Source organism: Cryptomeria japonica, chromosome 4 (genome assembly GCF_030272615.1).
Source record: "Cryptomeria japonica chromosome 4, Sugi_1.0, whole genome shotgun sequence".
Taxonomy (NCBI): Eukaryota; Viridiplantae; Streptophyta; class Pinopsida; order Cupressales; family Cupressaceae; genus Cryptomeria; species Cryptomeria japonica.
The window spans coordinates 41,547,429-41,572,647 of record NC_081408.1 but is presented as its reverse complement, the minus strand read 5'-3'; positions in this window follow the sequence as shown (position 1 = coordinate 41,572,647).

Below are 25,219 nucleotides of genomic sequence, written 5' to 3'. Positions count from 1 at the left end.
ATCTTTTGTATTTAAATCTACATATAATTGTTAGTTCATATTTGCTTTGAATCTACTTGAAACCCTAACAGGGTCTTGTTTCAACTCTTTCAGGTGTAGAAGTAAATTGAATCACATCTTCCTTTTTAGCTTGTTCTGGCTGCAATGTAACAGAAGGAGACTTAATTTCTTTAAAAATAACACTTCTACTATGAATTAGCTTATGTGCAATAGGGTCCCAAAGTTTGTATCCTTTCAAACCATAAATGTACTCGATGAAGATGCATTTCACAGCCTTGTTTTCCAACTTTGTTTGCTTCTCCTTTGGCACATGTGCATATGCCTTGAAAACTCTAAGATGTCTCAATGAAGGCTTGTGACTCGACCATGCTTCCATAGGTATTGTATCAACAAGATTTGATGTAGGAGACCTGTTAATTAGGTAGCAAGCAGTGGCAACAACTTCAGCCCAAAACTTTTGTTCTAGAACAACACCACTCAGCATACTCCTAGCCTTCTCCATCAGCTTGTGCATTCTTTCTACAACTCCATTCTGTTGTTGAGAATACTGAGTTGTCTCATCTTTATTTTTTAGTAAGTAAAAACGAGTTTTAAAAGGGCTCCTGCAACCCACAACTTGAGATATTCAATAAGGTTCACAAAACGAAATAGGACCAAGACAAAACAAAACAACACAAGGAAATGGTAGAGGCAGCAAAAAGAAAATTTGCTTGGAAGTGTAGCGTCGTAAATTGTACGCACTTGCTAGGGTGGTACAATTTCACACCTAGTTTAGCACCCGCCTTGGCGCATTTTGCATTTTGCATTGCATTTCCCCTTTAGCACTTAATTAATTAAATTAATTAGGTCTAGGGTTCTATTTTATCATCTCCCATATCATAAAGTTGGGCCCTTTTCATTAAAGTGTGCCCCTTTCATTTTATTCTTCCAATACATCATTTAATCAAAAACCCTAATTAGGTCCTATTTTGAACTTGGGGGCTTGATTTCGGGGGTCAAAACATCTCGAAATCACCTGTAACTTCGGGATTCTCTCTAAAATCATCATATCTGACGGCCCTGAAAATTTGGTGAAAAGTTGTCGGGACCATGGCGCCCGTGCAACATGGTCCCAGACATTTTTCCTGAAATTTTGGGAGCACGATCCAATCATAAAATAAAGCTTAACCCCAAGAAATTGGCGGGGTATTCAATCTCTAGGTCGGCCAAAATACGAATTTACGACCTAGGGTTTCATACATAAGAGCTCTCTTTCTTCATTTGGAAGGATCGGATTTTTGTTTCCAGGAACTTCATATGCAGCGAAAGAGTAGATCTTTGAGGACTTCAACATCTTACAACATCTTTCTATCAAGCCTCTATCAAATTCATTCATTCACTTAGGGCTTGGAAGACATTGAAGAACAATAGGAGATTACCGACTGAAGATTGGCTTGTACTCCTCCCTTGAGGGTTGGGTATGATCTTGTATTGTTTTCATGTCTTTGCATAAGCTTTGATACATCATTTATTCATGCTTTAGATCACATTGCATCTTGATTTAGAGCATTTACATTATCATTTACAAGCAATTAGGGTTTACTTTCTAGGTTGCTCTAGTTTGCTTTCTTGCATTTTGGACCTTGCACACACACTAGGTCTGCACACACAATACATTTTACAAAACAACTTGGCTATTCATGGAGGTGGAAATCACCGAAGTGGGGGTTTGACTAAGGCAAAACCCTATATAGCCGCCCAAACACCTTTTCAGATATAAGTGCAGGTTTCGGGACTCGGACGACACCGCAGGTTGCAGATCCGGGAGAAGCAGACTGAGACCGACCTTCCCACCAAATCTCAGAGAAAAAGACCAGGACAGGGGCGTGGGGCGCCCTGGTCCTGCCAGGACAGGGGCGCTGGGCGCCCTGGTCCCTGGGACAGGGGCGCTGGGCGCCCTGGTCCGACAGCATTTTCAGCATTTTTGACAGCTTTTTCCAAAGTGCAAAAACAGCAGTTTCCGGAGCAGTTTCAGGGGCAGAATCAGGACAGTGGCGCCCGCGCCCCCATCCTGAACATTTTCAGTCAGATTTTAACTCCGGGTACGCATTTGCATTCTTATTTCATCCTTGTATTTACAGCTTTCCATCATTTAAGTTCAATTATGTAATCTTGTTATTAGTTCATACTTGCACTTTGAGGTTAGGGATTGAACTTGCATCATTTCATCTTTCAATTTCAACAAAGGAATAGAAATCCTAATAGATATCCCGTGTCTCTCTCTTTCACAAAAAGAAGTAGCCAATTGTGCGATATCTCTAGGCTCTTTCGTATTCCATAATGTGTGTCAAAAGGTAGGATTAGGGCATGTTAACCTAGTCTCGCTTTTTCCCCTACACAGGAAGTAAAACCAAACCATGAGCCAACTACAGGGAAACCAGCACCAAAGACAAAAAGGCAACAAAATTTCCAGCTGCCCATAGGGGTAAAGACAACCCCTTAACTTAGGATTTCCCTTTAGAACCCATCTTGTGGGATCGAAGGGTCATATCAAAAGAAGGCGATGACCGCTTAGAATGTTTTCCTTTAATCTTAATCCAATCATCTTCAACTTTAGTAGCCTCATCTTGCCACTCCAATGAATCTAACACTAGAAACCTAGCAACCATGGAGTGACCCAAATACAATGTAGCTCTAGCAAGACTAGCAAGGCAAGGGCTAGAATCAGCCCTGATAACAAGACCAAGAAAAGAGACCACTCTAGAAACCTCCCCATAAATAGGAATAGCCCTATCAGACCTGTCAAAATCAAAGATAGTAGGGGAATAAACAGCAACAGTGCCAGAGATATTCCCCAACCCCATCACAGGAATAGTAGGAAGGATAGGAGTAAGCAAACCAGCCTACACAGCCACACCAACAAGAGACAAATCTGCCTAAGAGGGGCTCGCACACTAAGGCACAATAGTCGTAGCAACCCCACCATCATAAATCAGAGCCCATTGAGAAGAATTCACATAGTAGAGAGGCTCATGTGCAACCACCTGGGAGAAACTCTGAAGGGAGCCATCTTTCTTAACAATCGTATAATGATGGGCAGTGGCATCTTTCCACAATGAGGCCGAAGATTTATTTTTCTGAATTCCACACTAAGCAGCCACGTCCTGTTTTAAAGCATCGTCTACATCTAAAGGGAATACCTTCATAATCCAAGGATTGAATCCAAGAGCCTTTGGAATATTTGATTGAGATCTCGCCTTAGACACATCCATATCAACCAAAATGTGGGCATAAGTGGAGTGGAGAATATCTGATGATTCATTATCCATCATCAAAAAAAACCCAAGAACGTTGCCAACTTTTACAAGAAGAGAGTCAGCCCAAAGGTGAAGAGGGAGATAGGATAACCAAACCCAAATCAGAATAGTCTTGAAAGAATAAAAAAAGGGTTGAAATCAGATTGACATGGCCTAACCATAAGCATAAATCTATCCTTCCAACTAAAGAAGTGATCACATAAAATTTTGTTTCTATCCTCAATATCTTCAAATTTACCAATGAAAAAACCTTTTTCCATAGGATAAATGTGCACAGTACCCGCCAGAAGAGGTTCCCAATGTTGCAGGATCCAGTCATGTAGCTCCAAGAGACTGGGCTAGACGCCTTTGAATCGACATATCTGAGCATGCTTGGAGAAAATAGAAGAGTTGTGATATATCTCCATCTCAATCTCCTCATCCAGCATAATGGAAAGGGTATTTGAAACCAGAAAAGGCCTAAGCTTAGAAGACTGCATCTTCTAAGAAACATTAGCATCCCCTGAAGCATTCACAATGACCACACTAGGATGTTTTCCACCATCCGATGTACTTGATGAGGCCAAAACATCCCCATCTACCTTAGCAAAAAGAGAGGTATGAGCATGAGAACCACCAGTCTCGATCCCCTTGGTCATCAGTGATGAGAGAATAGCATCCATGGCCGCACTAGAAATGGTTGCATTCCCCTTGGCCATCAAAGTGGATGATAGGTGAACAGCATCCACGGCCACACCAGAAACGGTCTCATTCCCCTTGGTCGTCAAAGTGGGCGACGGGCGAACAGTATCCACGGCCACACCAAAAATGGCAAGCCCAGCCAAGGAAACCCTAGGTTCATTGCAAACACATGGCATCATCTATTAATGCCACAACCTTTACATAATCTATCAAAATCATTAGAGAAAAATTCGCCACCATTATCAGTCCTCAAACTTTTAATTTTCTTTCCAGTCTGCAACTTAACCATTGCTTTAATTTTTTTAAATCAACTGAAAACTTCATATTTACTCTTTAGAAAATATACCCATGTCCTTCTACTAAAATCATTAATAAATGAAACTTAATATGTGGATCTTCCAATCGAAGGAACATCTACGAGAGCAAACACGTCAGAATGAATCAGATCCAAAACACCACAAGTTTTATGAGAACTCAAGTAAAACTGAATGCAGTTTTGTTTTCCATAAATGCAATACTCACAAAATCAAAGTCAAGATTACAATTATTCAAACCTTCAACAAGGTTTTTATTTTTCAAGGTCCTTAGACCCTTTTCTCCAATGTGGCCAAGTCCTTTGTGCCATAACATAGTGTAAAGCAGAAAATCGCAATCGAACCCTAGATGCACTCCCCTCTTCCAACTCCGAGGAGAGAGAAGGGAGGTTCGCTAGGATTCGATGGTTTTCACTTAAGGGAGAGACTTTACATTCAAAAGAGGGGTTGAAACTCATGAGATCCAATCCCACACAATGCAAGATTGGATGCTAAATGTGTTTCAAGGGTTAAAGAAAGCAAGGCTACCCTCTTTTGTAAAGAATGTGCATAGAAGAATTAAGCTAGGAATGCATAGAAAGTGACAAAGATTCGCTTATAAACTGAGATAGGGATATAGTATGAAGCTGCGGACCTGGAATTAGCAGTAAAATGTCGATACGGCGTTGTCCTGCAAATTTGAGCAAAAGTTGTCAGGACGATGGTGCCCAGCGCCACGGTCCTCCGAAAAATCCGCGAAACGAAGGGGGATCTGTTCGTCTCTGCACAAGGATTCCAGATCTTCAATTTCAGCCGCGTACCTGCAACCTACACACAGAAAAGTGAAGACGATTGGGGGGTTAGGGATTAGGGATTTGCCTTTAGGTCAAACCCCGGTTTTGGAATTAACCAAGAAATGAGCAAGTGCTGTAAATGTAAATGACTGTAATGTAAAACAAGTACTAATACCTTGTTCTAAGGATGTTTGTATCCTTATGTGCGAAGGTATAGATGTTGTTGTTTGTTGTATGTTGTAATAGTATGTAGCATGTAGTATGTGATCTCCTCTTCAATGGTTGAATCCTTGTCTTGAATGCAACACTTAGCCTTGAATGGAGACTTAGAAGGAATGCTTGAATGCTTGAATGCTTGAGTATAGTTTCCACGCTTTTACGCATATGTCCTTCATCTTATCAAATGAGAGAGAAAAATGTAGTTTATATACTTGCCAATTAGGGTTAAAAGACTGATTTTCCCAACCTTAGGCCGACCAGGGAAGTTAATTTTCCAAATTGCAAACAAAAAGACCCGAGACCCCTTAGGAGACCGGGCCCAAAATAGGACCCAGGGACTAGGGCGCTGGGCGCCATGGTCCTGGGGACCAGGGCGCTGGGCGCCCTGGTCCTGAAGGACCAGCGCGCTGGGCGCTCTAGTCCCACCTCCCGGGACAGCAAGGTGCAAGGAGGTTCAGGCCAAGGTGCTTGAAAAATGCAATTTTTGGTGTCGCGAGCAAGTTTCGGGGTCTCCATTCAGGTTGCGTGTTGCGTCGCCATCGTGAAGACCGAAATGCAGTCGAAATTGCAAGTGTCACAATTTTAGGACGCTACATTTAGCCCCCACTTTAGCGGGAGTATGTATGCTCATACTTCCGGTAAAGTACAAGGAACAACATTGAAAGACTTTCACCACGTCAAGGAGGCAAGACACACCAAGCCCCCAGTGGACTAGGGATCTTACGACTTCGATTGACAAAGTAAAAGGGAAGATCACGAGGGAGAACCATGACTGTCAGTAGTAAGGTTCCCTCACTATGAGTCATGCAAAAGAAATACCAAAAATTTTCAAGGCAAAGCTAAGTTCACCAAGAAATTTTCAAGTATCTTAAAGGGATAGACAGGGTGTATGCCCCCCTACGTTAAAGCGATCGCACACGCCTCAACGGGGGTGATTGTTTTAACGTAGTGATACACATAAGAAATGAGAAGGGAAAGGAGCACGTTATCACAAAGATTTAGCCCCCAAGTGTGAGATAAACCCACGGATAATAGACACAAACACAAAGCACAAGGTGACTTCGCTTTCCTCGGGGTCAGTATGCTGTATGATTATTCATGTATATATATCATATGTATGTATGCATAATTGTTCTTCATTCCCCAATCAAGGAAGGTCACCTAGAAGAAGGGAACACATGTGTCTTTTGAGTCAACATGAGAGAGACCAAAAGATATCTCAATGCTTTGCATCGTCCTCAAGTAGACAACACCAAGGACAACAAATAGAAGAATGAGAATAACATATAGAAGAAGTAACGAAAGAGAGGGGGAAAGAATCTGCTATGCTAATGTAACTAGTCTAGCACGTCATCTACCCCCCGATCTTGCTGATCAATGTTTCAGGAAGGCAGGGAACACGCTAGAGGAGGAACATCCAACACAGCAGATGGAGCTATCACAAGATCCAAACAAGGGCTATGTTCATGTTCCAAGCCACATTGTTCTTGTCTAGGAGCTAGGATAAGTGCTTTAGAAAATTCATTAGATAAATGGTTATCAACATCAACAAGTTCATATTCACTATCAGAAGCAATAGGAGTAACATGTTCATCATGAATAACATTTTCATCTATATCATCATCAAGATTTATAAAAATAGGATCTTTAACTCGCACAGGATCAAGATCATCATGCATCTTATGTTTAGGAGGTTTTGGAGAAAATGGAATAATGCTTGTTGAAGGTGTTTTTGGAGATTGCAAAGTTTGAGAAGCAGCTGCTTGAGCTCTAAGATGACGCTTTCGTCGGCGTTCACGTGCAGAACGATTACGTCTAGTCTTAGTAGGAAGTGGAGAAGATAGAGGAGGAGGAATGTTCTCATCTTTATCACTTGGGTGTTTAGTTTGTGGTCTCTTAGGATGGATAATAGGAGAAGAAGAAGGTCTCTTTTCTCTATAAAAGGCAGGAGGAGGAACTGCTCCATATAAAGGAGGAATTTTTGGTTTAGGAAGAAGACCAAGTCCATCATGACGAGGAGGTATAGGTCTACTCTTAGAAGGTTTATTAGGCATAGACATAGTCACATCCATAGGGACGGGTTGGGAATCTTCTTGAGGGAAGACATTAGTTTTATCTTTCAAAGGAAGAACTTCCTTCTCAAGAACGATAGGAATGTCAAGTTTAGGTGTTCTAGGTTCACTTAGAGATAGGATCATATATGTTTTCCACTTTTGATAAGATTTGAAAAGATGATCACTTCGCAGAGGAAGAGATTGGAATTGTTTAGGCCAAAAGTAATCAATAGGAACACTAGAGGTTCTTTCAGCTGGTTTAAAGAGACTATGATTGACAGTAACAACTTCACCATTATGGGGAAATTTCAAACATTTATGAATAGGAGAAGCAATAGCCTTCATGGAAGATAGCCAAGGATAGCCAAGCCTCACACGAAATTGTTCGGATGAAGGGATAATAGCAAAGTTCACATCAAGAGATTTGTTATGGACCTCAATAGGCAATGTAATAGAACCAATTGCAGGAGAAGAAAATGCATCAAATAATTTCACAATCACATCTGTTTTGTCATAGATCACTTGATTCAATTGCAAAGTAAAAAGAAATTCTTCAGTAATAACATTAACCATGCAGGAAGGATCAATAAGCACTCCACAGCAAGGTGTATTCTTAACTTTTGCAACTATGTATAAAGGACCATCAGGTGCTCTAATGGTTTCACTAGAATCAAATGTGATGGAAGGTTCTTTAAGGTTTTCTTGCTGCTCTACAAAGTTAATCACATTCGGAGTCATAGACACAAGACCATCAGATGAGAGAGAGGAATCATTAGCCTCAATCGCATTAGAGGTATGAGAAGTATGAGAAGGTAATGGATCAGTAAAAATTTGAAGATTTTGGTTAGGAGGAGCTACAGATGTGTTGCTTTTATCATTCACTCCAGAAACAGAGATAGTATTATTATCAATCAAATCTTGAATTTTACCCTTTAAAGAAAAACATTTTTCAGTATCATGCCCAGACTGACGATGAAAGTGACAAAAAGCTTTGTTATCAAAATAAGGTGAAGTAATCTTTGTAGGATCAATTTGTCTTATAGGAGGATGAGTAAGCACATTTTGTTCCAATAACTTATTCATAATACTATGCAATGATTCATTCAAAGGAGTATACTTTCTTTCTTTCTTGAAAAATTTAGAAATAGGAAGCACACCTGATGCTGCATTCACATTGTTATTGATGATGTTTTCATTGAATTTGATGGAATCTCTGTTCGGTTTAAACTTTCCAAATGGTTGTTGACTGTTATCACCCTTATCACTCGGAGCCATAGGATGTGATTGTTCCATTTGACTCACAGTCAGTTGATAATTGTGAAGAGTGGCACACAACTGTTGGAAAGAAGTAAACTCAGAAAACAGAAGTTTGTCTCGAATATCTTTTTGCAAATTAGAAATAAAGATTCTTTGAATATCATTGTCAGGCACTGGAAAAGAAATTTGAGCATACAAATGCTTATATCTACCAATGAAATCAGTCACTTTTTCTTTAACACCTTGTTTACAATGCATTAAATCAATCAAAGTAACTTTAGGACTTATATTGTTTTGAAATTGTTGAATGAAAGCATTTGCAAGTTGTTCGAAAGAAGTAATAGAATAAGAAGGCAATGAGCAATACCATTGTAGGGCTTTGTCTCTTAATGTTCTAGTGAATAGTTTCGCAAGCAACCTTTGGTCATAAGCAAAATCAGTACATATTGTTTGAAAAGTCTTAACATGTGTTAGAGGATCTCCTTTACCATTATAAAGTTCCAAATGCGGGATTTCAACATGTTTAGGGGGAATAGCTCGAACAATGTCAAGAGAAAGTGGGCTCGTGACATCAAATGTGGGCACACGAAACTTAGATTGATTCATAGAGGTAATTTGTTGCTGTAAAGAAGAGATAGTTTGTGCAAGATTATTAATGGTCACTTCAGTCGAAGAATTCATATTAGATGTGTTAGATTGAGATGGAGGTGTTATGTTATTGAAAGAAGGTAGAGAGTAAGGTGGTGGGACCCTATGATAGTCAATCATAGGGGATGATTGGACAAGAGGAACACTACAAGGAGGAATAGAATGGTTAAATGAATTGCCCCCTTGCGTGATGTTCATTTGTGAAGATGTAATAGGAACACTCATTGCAGGAATGAATGAAGAAGTCGGATTGAATGAAGGAAGAGGATTAATTGAAGAAGAGGGATTGCCCCCATGACTAGTGATCACAGGAGGAATATCTTGTATAGAAGTAGCCATTATGTTTGATGTAAAGGTAGGTATGCTAGCAATAGAAGTTGTCAAAGGAATAGAATGATTGACTTGTGTAGGAGGTTGTGTATAACCTAAAGTTTTGGCACAACTCTTTATAGGCATCACATTCGAATCCACAATGTGTACAATACCACGTAAAATATCAATTCCATTCTTATCACTTTGAAGCATACGTTTTAGACCCTCAATTAAAGGAAGAGATTGACTATCGGGATACTCATGAGACATCCATTGGTGAAAATCATCAAATTGGTTATCCAATTTCGAAAGTTGTTCAACAGAAACCTCATGGAGAGCTTCTTCATCATTAGGAGGATTAGAGGAATTACCCATGTCCTCGTTAAAAATGCTATTCAAATTAGGTTCCATCTCCTCGGTAGTTAAACCTTGGAAAGACTTAATTCTACGGCTTCGTCTAACGAGAATGGTGTAAGTAGGGCTTATTGTTGTAAAACTCATGCACTAGGAAGAGAGAGAGGATTTTGAATTTAGAGGTAGCAATTTTCAGTAAAACTAGCCAATCTTCTAGATTTAAGCTGTTAAATGCAATCACGACAGTCTCCCGAAATTTTAGAAAAAATGTCCGGGACCGTGGCGCTCGGAGTGCAACACGGTCCTTGCAACTTTTTTCGAAATTTGCAGGGATGAAAGTTATGATGATTTTAGAGCTAATCTGAAAAAATTGAGTGATTTTACGATCTGTAAGTAGGCCAAATTAAAATTGCAATTTCAAAATTGCACACTACCAAGATTGTCGAAAAATGCAAAAATTTGAATTTTGAAAAAGAGAGGGAAACTGAAATTTTGAATTTTATGATTTTAGAGGGAATGTCAAAAGCAATGCAAGTTTTGAAATTTAAAAATTGACTCAATTTCACGCAAAATTCAATTTTGAAAGCGGAAATCAAAGTTGTTGTAATTAAGCACTTAATTTCAAAAGTCACAAATTGCAAGAATTTGAATAAAGCACTGAAATTTCGAATGAATGCAAACACACTTTTCAGATTTATGACAGTAAGAAACACAATTTTGACATGAATTTCAGTTTCAATTATTTTTGAATGATTAGAAGCCCTAAACCAAGCAATCACAAGACCAACTTTGACTGTAATTTTGAAAGTGTTATAATTGATAAAATCAGCCAAAATTCTGGATTTTAGCAAAAAAATACAGTAAGATCCAGCTCCCGAAATTTCGGAAAAAATGTCGGGGACGATGGCTCTCAAAGTGCACACGGTCCTCGCAACTTTTTTCCAAATTTTCAGGGATGAAAGATATTGTGATTTTATTGTGGAATCCAAAGTTACAGCTGATTTGGAGATGTTTTGATCAGTGAAATTGTCGGACAAAGGTTGAATCAAGAGGGTTTCAAAAATTAGGGTTTTGACACTTAACCACTTAATTTTCAAAATTAAAGCACAAATATGAATTGATAATTTGTAATAGAAGGGCAGATCTGAAGCAAGCATTAACAATTAAATATTTCACAAGTTCAATTTCTAAAAACAAAATTTTAGGGTTTTTATGCAATCACCTCTAAAATTTGCAAAAGATCAAACTTGGAAATGTAATCAAGGAATCAATTTTCAGATCTAATCATGAATAATCAGAAAGGATGTTCACGTCGGGTTCACCAAAATGTAAAGCGGAAAAATCGCAATCGAACCCTAGTTGCTCTCCCCTCTTCCAACTTCGAGGAGAGAGAAGGGAGGTTCGCTAGGGTTCGATGGTTTTCACTTAAGGGAGAGACTTTACATTCAAAAGAGGGGTTGAAACTCATGAGATCCAATCCCACACAACACAAGATTGGATGCTAAATGTGTTTCAAGGGTTAAAGAAAGCAAGGCTACCCTCTTTTGTAAAGAATGTGCATAGAAGAATTAAGCTAGGAATGCATAGAAAGTGACAAAGATTCGCTTATAAACTGAGATAGGGATATAGTATGAAGCTGCAGACCTAGAATTAGCAGTAAAATGTCGATACGGCGCTGTCCTGTAAATTTGAGCAAAAGTTGTCGGGACGATGGAGCCCGGCGCCACGGTCCTCCGAAAAATCCGCGAAACGAAGGGGGATCTGTTCGTCTCTGCACAAGGATTCCAGATCTTCAATTTCAGCCGCGTACCTGCAACCTACACATAGAAAAGTGAAGACGATTGGGGGATTAGGGATTAGGGGTTTGCCTTTAGGTCAAACCCCGGTTTTGGAATTAACCAAGAAATGAGCAAGTGTTGTAAATGTAAATGACTGTAATGTAAAACAAGTACTAATACCTTGTTCTAAGGATGTTTGTATCCTAATGTGCGAAGGTATAGATGTTGTTGTTTGTTGTATGTTGTAATAGTATGTAGCATGTAGTATGTGATCTCCTCTTCAATGGTTGAATCCTTGTCTTGAATGCAACACTTAGCCTTGAATGGAGACTTAGAAGGAATGATTGAATGCTTGAGTATAGTTTCCACGCTTTTACGCATATGTCCTTCATCTTATCAAATGAGAGAGAAAAATGTAGTTTATATACTTGCCAATTAGGGTTAAAAGACTGATTTTCCCAACCTTAGGCCGACCAGGGAAGTTAATTTTCCAAATTGCAAACAAAAAGACCCGAGACCCCTTAGGAGACCGGGCCCAAAATAGGACCCAGGGACCAGGGCGCTGGGTGCCATGGTCCTGGGGACCAGGGCACTGGGTGCTCTGGTCCCACCTCCCGGGACAGCAGGGTGCAAGGAGGTTCAGGCCAGGGTGCTTGAAAAATGCAATTTTTGGTGTCGCGAGCAAGTTTCGGGGTCTCCATTCAGGTTGCGTGTTGCGTCGCCATCGTAAAGACCGAAATGCAGTCGAAATTGCAAGTGTCACAATTTTAGGACGCTACACATAGTCTTCTCTACAGGTAACTTTGCTTTAGAAGAAACAGCACCCTTAGGTACCTAACATAGTCTTCTCTATAGGTAACTTTGTTTTAGAAGAAAGAGAACCCTTAGGTACCTAAAATCCATTTCCATCTGTTGAAGGTGAAACACTCAAATCTTCCACAGATATACTTTTTATAGAAGTGCTATTACACTCAATAGTGTATGCGTCTAGCTTATACAAAATGTTGAACCTTATACCTCTAGCAATTACCATAGCACCTTTAATCATCTTACATCTTTCTTCAAAAAAGACTACCTGCACACCCGCATCTATCAATTTGCTCACAGATAACAGATTTCATTTGAAACAAGGGATATGCAGGACACCATTAATCCTTTTTATTCTACCATCAGAAAACTTGATTCTAACTTTACCTCGACTAACAATGTCTAAATGTGAATCATCACCCAAGTACACCTTACCTCCATTAAATTCTTCATATTCAGAAAACCAATCTCTATTGGCAGTCATATGAAAAGGTGCCCAAGAGTCAATTAACCGGGCATCATTACCTGTATGAGTCGCCAAAGCCACAATGAATGCATCACCATCTTCCTTCTTAGACTCAGAATCATAATCAATCTTACTCTTTTTCTTCTTCGTTTCTTCTTTATAGTCCTTACGGATGTGACCTAGTTGTCAATTCCAGCAAATGACTTTGGACTTTCTAGGAGATTTTTATCTTCCTTTTGATTTGGACTTATCGCGCTTCTCATTCTTGTTGCCTTTCTCCTTAGGTCTTCCACAAACAGTTAGGGTTTCCTTCAAACTATGTGATGCCTTCATTTGCATCTCTTTGCCAAGTAGGGAACCCACCACATCTTCAAACTTCAAAACAAAAAAAGTAGTACCGATAACCATAACAAGAGAATCCCATGAATCAGGCAAAGAACAAAGAAAGATTTGGAATTTCTCCTCTTCGTTCATCTTAACACCAACAGATACTAATTGAGCCACCAACATATTGAATGCTTCCAGGTGGTTTGCAACTCGTCCACCCTCTTCCATCTTCAAGGAATACAATTTCTTCATCAAGAAAATCTTATTTAATTAAGATTTCACTTAATACATTTCACCAAGCTTATCCCATAGTTTCTTTATAGTGTTTTCTTCGTGGACATTGATCAGAATAGACACTGTCAAGCATAGTCTAATTAGATCCTTATCTTTTCGGTCCATAACATCATACTGATTCACCACAGTAGGATCTGAGGGCCTTTGGACATTCGCATCAACAGCATCCCATAGATATCAATCTATTAGAAGACCTTCCATCTTCAGCTACCACATCTCAAAATTTGTTCTATTAAATTTCTCCACCTCTATTTTCCTTGACGAACTTGCCATCTGAAAATTCCTACAACAATATCAAAAAGTGTCTTCTGCACAAGCTCCCACTCAAATCTAGATTAGTTCAAAAAACCCAACCCACAACTAAAACCAAAGGTGATCAAGCTCCGATATCACTTTTAAGGAAGTTAAGTAGCGGAACAACTTCCTACACTAACCTTGAGAGGAGGGTAATGCAAAAACTTTTACAGGTCATCATAACAGTTACAAAAAATAGAAATAAATATAATAACATTCAAACCATAACACGGTGATTTACGTGGGGCAAACCCTTTCGGGAGAAAAAACCCCACTCCAAAAGTTGCCCAATATATTATTTAGCAATCAAAACATATTATAATATACATGCAAAGCAAGATTTTTGCTAGAGTATCACTAATTAAAGATTCAAAGGTAACTCAATAGCCATAAGACTCTTACACACAACCTCTATCTCATGCACCTCATATATAGGAGATACAATACAAAAAATCGTCAAACGATATTCCAAAACCATGGGCTAAAACCACCCAATAAGGTGTAGCTGACCTTATCTCCCTTCTAGATGCCCTATGATGTGTTACAACACACATCAACATGTGTCCCTCCCTTCTACAGCTCATTTATGTGTCTGATATAAATTATATTTCCTATTTCAAGAGTACAAACTTTTGGAGGTTATAACTTATGAATCATGTTTGATTGACGAACCGTTTGAAGCATCGGGAAGCTCATGAAGTTCTCTATTGCCTCATAAGATGAGGGTGTCTTGTGGCCTCTATAGTCCTCAAAATAAAATTTAAACCTTTCATTAGACCCATCCAAAACGGAAAATTTAATATCTTCAAAACTAATTGTGATCTTGCGACATAACTTTTGTTGGGACTCATTAAATTTGAGTAATTTGAGAGGCCAATTTCAAAATTTTGCTCTGCATTTCCAAATGATCATAAAATGAGTTTGTTTGAATGGCCTAGTTAGAGAGAGGTAAAATGGGGCCAATTGATTTTCAAAGGGTAAGGCTTGGGAAGTGTGTCCTTCACCTTTCATTTAGCCAATGTAGTATTTTGCAACTTTTAGTTTTTAGTTTGGATCACTTTATCAAGTACCCATTTCAAGGGGTGAGTTGAAAGTGCATTTTAGGTACATATGCATATTTTATTAAGTGGCCTACTTTGAGCACCTATATCTTTTTCCTTGTTGATCATCATGATGAAATTCATAGTGGATTAAATTCTATGCATAAAAGTGTGCCTCCCTAAAAAATTTCAAGTCTTTATGAATCCATTTGCTCAATTTGGTAAGATCAATCCATTTGTAGTTTGTTGTTTGACTGGCTCCTGAAAGTTGCCCCGGTGAATGTCATGCCAGAATGTTTATTTTGGTTGTTTCTAGTATAAAAGAAAAGCTATGTTTCAAATTTCAATCTCTTGCCAATCCGTTTGATCAGTTTTCAAAAGGGTTTCTTGAGCTTCTTTATTCAGTGTTTCGTACTTTCATTGCCGCATTAGTTAAAGTAGCTATTTTCATGAGCGCACCATTTGCACTCAGTCGGATTTTTGGTCAAAATGAGTATTCAAATATTTGATATGTACTTCAAGGTACCTATGCCTCATATTTGAGGGTCTATGGAGATCGTTTGATATTTTTAAGAAAGGCATCATGTGTTGCCTGTGCATTGACTTCATCAGGTCCGCAGTGCCGACAAAGCCAGTTAGTCATCTTTGACCATTAATATTTCTTCACTCGGGATTCTTATTGAAAAACCACTTAGTAGAGTTCATGTTTGTATATCAGAGTACACGTTTGTTAGTTTGCAAGGTCCAGAAAGGTGTTTTGACCAGTTTGAAAATTACATCTTCACGGTTAAATGCGAAAATGTGGTGCAGGCGCCTGAAAGTTGCAAAACTCAGTTTAATGATCCGAAAATGGTTTCGATTGATTCCAAAGGTATTTTTAAGGTTCATGAGGCATTTTGAAGGTCAGTGGCATGAAAATGAGAAAAAAAAATAGTCGAACCCACTTTGGGGCCCGACTTGGCTTATGCCCGTGCACTAATTTTATGGTGAAGTGGTTTTAAAATAACATGGTGCACTCATAACAAAATAAATGGAATGGATTTCAATTCTTTTACAATGGGGTTCTAAAAGTAATAGTTGCTCACAATCATTTACTTGGCGAATTTATCCTAATTTGAATTCTCCTTGTGCGGTGTGAGGTGCCAGATGCAAGAGTTTTGAGCAAATGGAATTTGTTAAAAGGGCATGGAAGTTTCCAAGCAAGTGTGATTGCCAGGTGTAAAGTAAATTCAAATGGTGGAGGGCGATGTTTTTAAATAACTTTCAGCAATTTGCAATTGGCATAATGAAATGTCTTTCCTTTTGCTGTTCACGTGGAGTTTGGGCTAAAGAGCCATTTGAAATTTAGCAAATTCCTTGTGCAGTGTGGCATGGATGAATGCAATTAAACCTTTCTTAGTAAATGCAATTGGTAGTTTTAGAGCATGCAAACATTCGCCTCACGTGGTCTCTTCCCTGCGTGGATTGAAGTGGAAGTTGGGAAGTGTTTAAACTTCCAAGCCAATGCAAACGGTGCAAAGCCCCCCCACATGTTGCAGAAGACATTTATTGGCAAATAATCCTCTACGCATAATGTATTGGAGCAATATTAGAAACCCCAACCAAGTGCAGATTTGGCGGGTGTGAAATGCCAATTTCTCCCTCTGCGTGGTATGGAGATGAGGCAACAGCAAAAAACCTTCAGCAAATAAAACACAAGGTACAGCAAGCAAATGGATATTAAAAAGAGCATTAAAAGCTTTTAAAACAAATGCAATTAACAGTTGTTTTCCCTCCTATTGAAATGTGGCGACTGATCAGCAAAGTACTGTACACTCAGCACATATCCTCATCGGGTCCAGGGCCAGGCCGGGCCCCAGCCAGGGGTTCGAGGGCGACAGCCCCCAAGAAAAGTGGGGTTTGGGGGCGGGAGCCCTCAAGAAAAAAAAAATTGGATATTTTTTTGATGAAAACCGACATTGTAATAAAAACCCTAAAAAGGCCGACTTTATTTTTGCGCTAAAAACGCATGTTATAAGCGGTTGGGATGCTTAAGGCATTGTAAGGTTGATGTACTGTTTTGCTGAATAATAAGAAAGATTGGACGCCTATGTATGGTGGACGTAACCCATTATGGGTGAACCACGTTAAATCTTTGTGTTATCTATGTCCTGTTTTATTTCTTTATCTTTTGTATTTAAATCTGCATATAATTGTTAGTTCATATTTGCTTCGGATCTGCTTGAAACCCTAACAATTGGTATCAAAGAGAGGTTTTTTGTAAATTGGCAAGACTTTCAGATTTGAGTGGGAGAAATAGAGGATTCCAAATTCAAGGTCAAAAATTTTAATGGTCAGAATTATCAGTTATGGAAAATGCAGATGGAGGATTACCTATATCAAAAGGATTTGTGGCGGCCATTGGAAGGAAAAGCAAAGAAAGCAACCACAATGTTAGATGAAGAGTGGGACATTTTAGATAGAAAGGCACTAGGATCCATTCGATTGTGTCTTGCTCCGTCTGTAGCATTCAATATAACAGAAGCAAAAATGGTTGTAGATTTGATGGCAACATTGGCTAAGTTGTATGAGAAACCCTTGGCTTCGAATAAGGTATTTCTTATGAAGCGTTTGTTTAATTTGAAAATGAGTGAGGGAGGATCTATAGCGGAGCACTTAAATGAATTTAATACAATTACCAGTCAATTGTCTTCAGTAAAAATTACTTTTGCAGAAGAGGTTAGGGCTCTCTTGATTTTATGTTCTTTGCCAGAAAGCTGGAATAGCTTGGTTATGGCTGTAAGTAACTCTGTCTCTGGTAAAAATACTTTGGTATTTGATGATATTGTTGGTGTTATCCTAAGCAATGAAATGCGAAGGAAAAGCACAGGTGAGACTCCAACATCATCGGGTAGTGTTTTGAATGTGGAGAACAGAGGAATATCAAAGGAAAGAGGAAAAGGCCCTTGGAATAAGAAGTCACGAGGGAAGTCAAAGAAAGGACGCTCTCAATTTAGAGGAAAGAAAGATTGCTGGTACTGCGGAAAACCTGGTCATCTAAAGAAAGACTGTTGGTCTCGGAAAAACAAAGAAAGAGACAAAAATGAAAATGACAGTAAGGAAGCTAATATTGCAAGTAATACTTTACAAGATGCTTTAATCTTATGTTTGGATAATGTTAATGATTCCTAGGTAATAGATTTTGGGGCTTCATTTCATGCTACACCCCATAGAAAATATATTCTAGATTATGTTCAAGGTGATTTTGAACAGGTATATTTGGGTTATGATGAGCCCTATCAAATTGTTGGAAAAGGAAAGATAAAGATCAAGTTGCAGAATGGTAATGACTGGTTTTTGTAGGAGGTAAGACATGTTCCTAATTTAAGACGAAATTTAATTTCTGCAGGGCAACTAGGTAGTGAAGGTTGCATAGTTACCTTCTCAGACAATATCTGGAAGGTCACTAAAGGATCATTAGTAGTAGCTAAAGGTGTGAAGGTAGGCACATTATATCCGTGTACTGGTAACACTTACTCTACCTTAGCTGCTACAGATAAAGTTACTGCAGGGACAACAACAATAAATGTTGCAAGAACAGATTCGATAATGTGGCACCATAGGCTTGGGCACATGAGTGAGAAAGGGATGAAAACCCTTCACTCCAAAAATCTATTGCCCAGACTAAAGAAGATTGATTTAGAGTTATGTGAAAACTGTGTTTATGGTAAACAGAAAAGAGTCAGATTTCTCAAGGTTGGGAAAGAGAAGAAGAGTGAGAAGTTAGAGCTTCTACATTCAGATGTATGGAGACCGGCTCAAGTATCATCTCTTGGTGGCTCTTGTTATTATGTTATTTTTATTGATGACTCAACCAGAAAAACATGGGTATATTTCCTAAAACAAAAATCAGATGTTTTTGAAACTTTTAAGAAATGGAAAGCTTTGGTTGAGAATGAGACAAGAAAAAAGTTGAAGTGTCTTAGATCGGATAATGGAGGTGAGTATTGCAACAAAGCATTTGAATATTACTGCTCCTTAAATGGGATTTGAAAGCAGAAGACAGTTCCAAGAACTCCACAGGAAAATGGTGTGTCAGAGAGAATGAATAGGACTATCATGGAATGCGCGATGAGCATGAGATTGCATGTTGGATTGCCCTTACATTTTTGGGCAAATGCTATACATACTACTATCTATTTGATAAATAGAGGACCTTCAACCCCTTTGGATGGTGGTATTCCAGAGGAGGCATGGACTGGTAAAAAGGTAAATTATTCTTTTCTAAAAACTTTTGATTGTGAAGCTTTTGTCCATGTTGATAAAGAAAACAGAACCAAGCTTGATGCTAAATCTCAGAAATGTACCTTCATTGGATATGGGATAGATGAATATGGCTATCGATTATGGGATTTTGAAAATAAGAAAATAATTAGAAGTAGAGATGTTATATTCAATGAGAAGGTTATGTATAAAGAACAGATGTAGGAAAAGAAGCATGAAGAGGACAAACAAGAATATGTCGTGTTGGATGAGATTCTTGAAAATGAAATGCCACAGGTACCTGATGCTCAGCAACAACAGATTGTCCCACAAACTCCTGCAAGTGTTAGACGTTCTACGAGGACAAGTAGACCCCCTAAAAGATTTTCTCCTTCTTTGTATTCTATTTTATTAACGGATTCTGGTGAACCAGAAGAATATGAAGAAGCAATGCAGGTAGATGCCAAACAACAGTGGGAGCTAGGCATGAAAGAGGTGATGGACTCCTTGATGAAAAATAAGACTTGGGACTTAGTCCTTTTACCTGTAGAAAAAAGAGCCTTGCCTAACAAATGGGTTTATCGGCTGAAGGAGAAGAAAGGAGGTCAGAAAAGATATAAGGCCAGACTTGTGGTAAAAGGTTTTGCACAGAAAAAGGGTATAGATTATGATGAAATATTTTCTCCAGTTGTAAAAATGACTTCAATTAGAACTGTACTTAGTCTTGTGGTTGCAGATGATTTACATCTTGAACAATTAGATGTCAAAACATTTTTTCTCCATGGAGATTTGGAGGAGGAAATTTACATGTTGCAACCACAGGGATATGAGGTCAAAGGTAAGGAGAACTTGGTGTGCAGGTTCAAGAAAAGTCTGTATGGCCTAAAGCAAGCACCCCGACAATGGTATTTAAAATTTGATAGTTTCATGGCTGAACACGGTTATCATAGATGTCATTTTGATCATTGTGTATATTTTAAGAGATTTGATAATGGCAGTTATATTATCTTGTTGTTTTATGTTGATGGCATCCTTGTTGCTGGGTGTAACATGCAACATATAAATGATCTTAAATAGAAATTAGCCAGGTCATTTGCTATGAAGGATTTGGGTGCAGCTAAGCAAATTCTCGGTACGAGGATTACACAGGACAGGAAAAATAGAACCTTGAATTTGTCCCAAAGTGAGTATATAAAGAAGGTGTTGAAAAGATTTAACATGCAGGATGCAAAAGCAGTTAGTACACCTTTGGCTAGTCATTTCAAATTGACTAAGGAGATGTGCCCAAAGGCATAGGAAGAGGTTAATAAAATGTCTAACATCCCATATTCATCAGTTGTTGGTAGTCTGATGTATGCAATGGTATGCACAAGGCCATATATTGCACATGCAGTGGGAGTTGTGAGCAGGTTTATGAGTAATCCGAGTATGGAACATTGGAATGCTGTGAAATGGATTCTTCGGTATTTGAAAGGAAATACTACGAAGGCATTATGTTTCAAAGGATCTAATGCTTCTCTGAGTGGAGTTGTTGACTCTGATCTGGCAGGTGATATTGATTCACAGAGGAGTACTACAGGGTATGTTTTTACTATAGGGGGAACTGCAGTCAGTTGGATTTCTAGGCTACAAAAGGTTGTTGCACTTTCAACCACTAAAGCTAAGTATGTTGCTACTACAGAAGCCAGCAAGGAGATGATTTGGTTGTAATGTTTTCTGGAGGAATTGGGTCAGACACAAGAGGATAGCCCATTGTATACTGATAGCCAGAGTGTCATTCATCTTGCGAAGAACTCTATTTTTCATTCAAGGAAAAAGCACATTCAGCTCGGTTACCACTTCATCCAGACTGTTTTGGAGGAGGGTCAGTTACGGCTTGAGAAGATTCACACAAGTGATAATCCTACCGATATGTTCACGAAGGCAGTTCTATAGGAGAAGTTGATTTCTTCATCAATTTCTGTTGGTCTTCTTGAGTGATAATTATGGAATTTATACCAGTCGAGTCCTAGTGTTTTATCCAGCGGATGTTGCATGTACAGTGGTGTCATGTAGTATCAGTCTCCAAGTGGGAGATTGTTCAGTGTGGAGCCTGATCAGTCTCCAAGTGGGAGATTGTTCGGTGTGGTGACTAATCAGCAAAGTATTGTACACTCAGCATGTATCCTCACTAGGGTCTGGGGCCAGGTTGGGCCCCGGGTAGGGGTTCGGGGGCAGTAGCCCCCGAGAAAAGCCGGGGTTCGGGGGCGGGAGCCCCCGAGAAAAAAAAAATTGGATATTTTTTTTATGAAAACGGACAGTGTAATAAAAACCCTAAAAAGGCCGACTTTATTTTTGCCCTAAAAACGCATGTTATAAGTAGCTGGGATGCTTAAGGCATTATAAGGTTGGTGTACTATTTTGCTGGATAATAAGAAAGATTGGACGACTGTGTATGGTGGACATAACCCATTCTGGGTGAACCACGTTAAATATTTGTGTTATCTGTGTCCTGTTTTATTTCTTTATCTTTTGTATTTAAATCTGCATATAATTGTTAGTTCATATTTGCTTCGGATCTGCTTGAAACCCTAACACCTCCTTCACCATGGTATCCTCCAAGCAAAAACGTGGAAAATAGAAGATGGCATGAAGCCAATGTCTTTCCTACGTTGAGAGTGGGAGAGTGGGGAGGTTTAAAATCAATGCAATTGGTTGGTGAAATGCCAAATTTCCCCCTCTGTCGTGGAGTTTGGAAGCCATTCAGAAGTTTATGTAAATGCAAATTTGAAGTGCAGAACGTGGTTACTGAAAATTTCAACAAATGGAGTGGACAATATGAATTTTGAAAACAATGAAATCTGCAAGTGTGGAGCCCAAATTTTCCCATGCATGGTTTAGAATGCAGAAAATTCTTCAAACAAAATGGTAATGTGCAGGTGTTAGACAAAGTCCACGGACATTTCTAAAGTCCTCCTCCTGAGTGGCATTAAAGTTTGCAGATGAGGGTTTCAAAAACTCAAGCAAACACCATAGGCGCCATTAAAAGCCTTCAACATGCAGTCCCAGGAAAATGTATTTATCCCACATTCGTTGGGCAAAGGAATATTATGGTGTTTAAATGAAAGGCTTCACCCATTCATAGTGTCAAAGCCTGAAGGACTTTTGACACAAGGTGTTGGCTGGGTGCCCAAGTGGATCCCACGCATGTGGGCGTGCTTCCCGTGGTGACCAAGGAGGCCGAGTGACAACTAGGTGGACCCCATGCAGGCATGGATCTCAAGGTGAGTTTTACAGAGAAAGGGAAACTTAAATGGTGAGCAGGTTGCAAGAGATCCAACGACACGCGTTGTTTCACAGGGTGGAGATGCACGCCGATTAAGCTTCGTGAAATGGCGAAAAGACTAACGAGTGAGCAAGTTACAAAAAGATCGATGGTGCGTGTGATTTTGCAAATTGGACATACACACTGGTTAAGCTTCGCAAAATGGCGAAGAGTTAAAGAGCATGCAGGTTTAGCAAGATCTGACGGTGCGTGTGATTTCATGAGCCAAAGATGCACGTCCATTAGCCATCGTGAAATGGCGAAAGTTGACATGGCATACAAGTGGAGGTCCAGCTCGCGAGTCCTACTGAGGTGGCGATGAGGTGGTGTACAAGCAAGCAGTCCAGTGGCAGTCCAGTGGGGGTGATGAGGCAAACAAGTGGCAAAAGATGATGTATTATCCTAGGTGACGCCTTGGTGGACTCCATCAGCGAATCACAAGTTGCCACGTGGTAGAGCGTCAGGAGTTAAAATGGGTTATAAATCAAATTAAATTATCTAGTTTCAACTATATAAGAAAATCCAAAAATTTAAATGATGGTGCACCTAAAAGGGATTAATTCACTCAGTGGCTAATTTTTGCTTGAAATATCAAGTATTATATATCACCGGAAAGTTCTCAGAATGAGAAATCCATTCATGAAGTTTTTTTCAACAAATGTGGGATATTTCGGGAGCAATTTCCATGGGAAGGAAAGGAGATATTCTTGCAGGAAAAAGGACACTTGGCATGTTCTGATGCATTCTGGTCTTTTCCCTCCTCTTCTTATTCCCATTTCTTCTCAATTTTAAGGGTTCCAGAAATTTGGAGAAGTGCTCCAGATTTTCATGGTTTCCAATTCTGAGTCTTCTTCAAGATTGTATAGGGCAGGGCTTTTCTTTCAGTAATAGAGTATCTTCTTGTTGTAAATGTTTTCTGTTGTAGTCACATGTATGTAAGGCATATATACAATTTATTGGATTGTCTTTAAGAATTTTCTATTTTCAATAAATCTAGTCTTCAAAGGAGTTTGGGTTTGTCCTCTCAAAGTGGGAGTGTAAGGGTTGTTTTTAGGTACTCTTCAAGGAAGAGTTTAAATTCTATGAGCAATCATTTTGGATTCAGGATAATGTCTGGATATGTATGATCCTCTGTCTGAATTTAGAATGTATTAATGTCAAGAATTAATACAGGGATATCTTTCTTAATAAATTGGATTTGCAATAGAGGTGTTCATTTTCAGTTTGATGTATGACTTTGTTGCCCTTGGATAAGGCACTAACCTTGCAGATTTTGGGGTTTTCTCATAGATTTAAAATCAAATTAGAATATCTACCTTTATTTTATGTTATGTGGGAATGTTTCATCCATCTCATGCTTCAACTTAGTTGAGATGTCAATGTAGATCTAGCCCATCTATAGTAACCTCCTAGTTGTTAAGCCTTATGAGATCCATTTGTTTCTGTTGATGCTGTCATAGGTGTGTAATAGGTTTAATTTTAAGCATTAAAGGTATACCTGCCTAGGTTTTGTAGAACCTGAAGAGTAGAAGGATTCATATCCGTGTCATGTTGTCCAAGCCCTGAGGTTCTTCATAGATTGAATTGGCTACTTCATAGATCAATTACCAGTGTACTTGGGTTAATTAGTTTTGATGAACAACAACTTTATCAAAATGCTTATCTAGCCAACCAGAAGCTTTGAGGAGAATTTCCCACCATTTTGTGCTCAAATGAAAACTTACTATAAATAGTAACCTTATGTAAATGCAAGTTTGAGACATCATTTTCTCAACACTTCATAACGAACAAACTTGTTGGAATCCATCAGATAGAATTTGTGAATACCTTAGCTATGTTTATAGCAATTCCACTTGAATACTTCTCTCCACTCTTCAAATTATCGATTCACCAATAACAAAAATAACAAAAAGGAACTTTAAGTACTTTGTTGAAAGACATGGGATTTTACCGCCAAAACCATCATATCACTAAAAAGTTGTTAAGCAAATTTGTCTTAGTGAACAATTAATTTTCGAACCTTTTTACTCTACTACATAGCAATATTTTTTGTCTCAATCTTCACCAAGAGTTCAATTACATCAATTTATCCAACATATCAACTTGTTGTGACAACAACATCAATCTCTCTAGCAGGGGAAAATGGATCTTCATTATAGCTCCCCTTGAGCCAAAGCTTCCAAACTAGTTTCTGGAGGGGATTTCTACACTAGAGATAGATGCAGCAACACTTTCTATCAAATATAATTCCTTCTTTCGCCAAATATTTTTCATTCTACTCCTCACCTCTTCTACATCAATCTTCTTTATTAGTTCATTCCTTTTTACTAAATTGTCTCTCTTTATATCCTAGCTTCTACATGTTTTAGCGATGTGTCCAACTTTATTACAACTAAAACACTTGATATTCCTTCATTCTGAATTTCTTGTAGTCATTTTAGATCTACATTGATTACCCTTGTGTCCAAAACCATTGCATAACTGACAATAACCATAAAAGAATCTATTTCTTCCATCTATAATTTAATTTTTGCAATTACTAGCCTTATGACCAAATCTCTTGCAAGTAAAACACTAAACATTTTGATTCAATTTGTCTCTACATTCTAAAGCCTTATGTCCAAATTTATCATAGGAGAAATAATAACCATTGAACGAATAGTACCTTTGAGTATTAATTTGTCTGACCAAAGGTTTCCTTGTAGAACTTCTTTGATTCTGGGGTTGCCTGCCTTTGTTTTCTTCTCCAGTGCATTAAT